This window comes from Pygoscelis adeliae, unplaced genomic scaffold (genome assembly GCF_000699105.1).
Source record: "Pygoscelis adeliae isolate BGI_AS28 unplaced genomic scaffold, ASM69910v1 Scaffold1, whole genome shotgun sequence".
Taxonomy (NCBI): domain Eukaryota; kingdom Metazoa; phylum Chordata; class Aves; order Sphenisciformes; family Spheniscidae; genus Pygoscelis; species Pygoscelis adeliae.
The window spans coordinates 2,078,428-2,081,455 of record NW_008824051.1 but is presented as its reverse complement, the minus strand read 5'-3'; the positions used below and the strand labels follow the sequence as shown (position 1 = coordinate 2,081,455).

The window sequence follows — 3,028 nt, the reverse complement described above, 5'->3', positions numbered from 1 at the left end:
CCAGATATAAGGAAGAAATTTTTTATGCTGAGGGTGGTGAAGCACTGGCACAGGTTGCCCAGAGAGGTGGTGGATGCCCCATCCCTGGAAACATTCAAGGTCAGGTTGGACGGGGCTCTGAGCAACCTGATCTAGTTGAAGATGTCCCTGCCCATGGCAGGGGGGTTGGACTAGATGACCTTTCGAGGTCACTTCCAACCCAAACTATTCTATTCTATGATTCTATGATTCTATTGATTTCTTCCCTTCTCAAAGCACCTATAACCCACACATGCTCCATCCCAAAACAATCCATCCACAGTAAGAGCACTTTTTAAAAATATTATGCTGAAAAATCACTTTTATGTATTGGACTACTTCTTTTGGCCTCATTTTTTAGTGCCTGGTATGGATTTCTATAAAGCAATTGTATCACTTGATTTTCCAAAGGATTTTGAAATGTGTACTTACACGTAAGAAGCTTAAAATCCAAATCTAGTAATAAGTTGATGTCTCAATATGTTTTAATATGTAGGTACCTAATACTTATTCTAACATTTAAGAGAGGAAAAAAGTCTGGATAGAGAGTCTAGACTCATGGACTGAGTCAGAAATCCAGAGCTTCGGGCATCCCAGAGTTGCCTTATGTGCTAGGCAGAATGAATCTGTACTACTAGGATATGGGGAAAGCTATGATTGATGATGCTGTACTCTGCAACATTTCACCGGGAAGAAAACTGGTCTGAGTTATGCTTTGCTTTCAGTCCTTAACAAAGTGCTGGGAACTATTTGTGATTTGTGTTTGGGGAAGGAAGGAAAAAACCTCAACTGAAAAACAAAGTCTACTGCCAGTTAGACCAATGAATCAAGAATAAATTTCACCTAGCTGCTTCTTAAAGAAATCAGTACAAAAATAATAATAAATGCCTATGAGAAAATACCTTTTGGAGTGCAAAATAATGACTGAATGAATGGTGTAGACTGACAGCAAGCAATCAGAAATTAGACCAAAGAATTTTCTTACATAGCTCTGAAAATTGAGATGTGTCTAATGAAAAATAGACTCAACATTTCATTATTGAACCACAAACAATGCAATAATAAAAAAATGAATGCCCAGAGTGCTATCAAGAGGGTGTTTTATGGATGGTAAGGCACTCACTTTGTGGGCTATTCAGGAAAACGCTTTAAGATTAGACTTAACATGTCATTTTAACTCTCTCTCCCATTTCTTAAAGACCCCACTAACATGTTTCTTACCCAGAGGGTTTGACTGCGTCCCTGTGTAATTAGGGAAGGCGCAGAACTGCAGCCAGGTAAGTACAGGAGACAAAGCACCTAACGAAGGGGAGCTGCTCAGCTCTGCAAAGGCCCTGCTCAAGGAGGGTGGATGGAGCAGTTTTCTCCAAGCCCGAATGTGCCTAACCCTTGTGTTCACAGAAGGATGAAGAATTGGAGTCTCCCTCCCTCTGGTCAGCTTACACAAACCTCAGGAAAACTTGCAGCCCTGTCCCTGGGTGACTGTATTTCGATGCCTACATATGAAGGATTTAGTAGTTATATTAAAACCAGTGAGAGCGGAGTGAGGACTTGAAAAGACCCAGCGAGTTTTCTGTAAGTTGGAATCCTCTACAGGTAAGAGGCTGAGTAACCCGTGGGTGCTTTACCCTTGACAGACACGGCGTCTACTTGCTGTTTGTTAAGCAGTGAGCAAGAAAGCTTTCCCATGCATCGCTAGGATAGGAGTGTGTTTAGCTGGAGTAATAAAGTTGCTTTGATACGTGTAACTGATGAAGTTGTTGAGGAAGGCAAGCTGTTTTGACTCTAGATGTCTGGTAGTTCTTGGCAAGGTTGAGTAAAGACAGCATTCTCCTTGTCAATGAACTGTGACACCAAGGCAAATGAAATTGCTCTGAACCAGGATAATACGGTGTTTGAGCCTTTGATAGTGGAATCAAAGGTACTCCAGGTAGGTAGGTACAGAAATGAGCTGGCTGGGAGGGAACAAAGGGACCACGAAAGAACGGCTCTGGAACTGCTCCCCCAGGTGACATTTTGATGTCTACCATTTGGTTTCTCCCATGCTGCGACTGTGAGTGAGAAAGCCTTGTGCACGTTACATTATGAGTACAGCTTTTGGGTTTTAGCAGACAACTAGTTAATCCGCTGGGTTTTTTTTGCTTTTGCTGGGCAAACACAGCCACCAATAATAACTGAATACAACTGTGCGGTGGAAGAAACCTTGCCCATGGAGAAGCTGCTGAGCTCACTGAGGGCTTTGCCTCTCTACAAGCTGCAGCAGCTGGAAGAGGGGAGCGAGAAGTGCTGAGGTGAGGGCAGCAGTTCCTCTTCTTCTGCAGGAGCTGTACACGTAGCTGGTAAAAGCTCTGCCGGGATGGGGTGCAACAGCCTCAGGACACCGGTACTCCAGAAGACACTACTCCTGCCGGGGCCGTGCAGCTCAGCACCCCTAGCACAGCAGCTCTACCATGGCCCTCGCTGGGCCCAAAGGCACAACTCAGCTTCACTTCGAGCCACCTTCTGCTGCACCTCCTCACCCAGAACAAAACCTTGCTCTACAGCAGGCTCGCTGAACTGACACTAAGTACTGTAAGTAATCCAGAAGTACTAGCAGGTAGTAGGCCAAGAGAAGGTACTGCTCAGGGGAATGCTTGGCGGAATCTGGCCTCTGTTGTAGCTTGGGAAAAACAATTTTCAGCCTCCATGTTGCGTGTGAGAGATGTAGACATTATTTGCTATAAAGAGAGAGCGGTGCCCTAGGTTGCACTACAGGAATATGAGAAACAAATTCTTGGTTGAGCCATTTACACCTGTCAAGATTGCCAAAAAACCCTGCTGAGTTTCTCATTCCCTCTGCCCAGGTATAAATGACTGCAGACAGGCCGATGAAGTGGAGATGCAGACAAATGCTTGCGCATGAAGAGGAAACATTTTACATTTCAGTAACCACAGAGAGGAGAAGCCAGGGTTGGTGGAGAAGCGAATGGATCTGCGTTTACACATCACCTGAAGATTTCTCTGTTTGCTA

General features: G+C 44.5%; 1 protein-coding gene across 1 annotated transcript in view; it reads right to left on the bottom strand.

Annotated features, from left to right (window-relative positions):
- The window catches only part of KCNK12 (potassium channel, subfamily K, member 12), a 21,773-nt gene that overhangs the window by 17,827 nt on the left and 918 nt on the right, over positions 1–3,028 (bottom strand). The window lies entirely within an intron of this gene.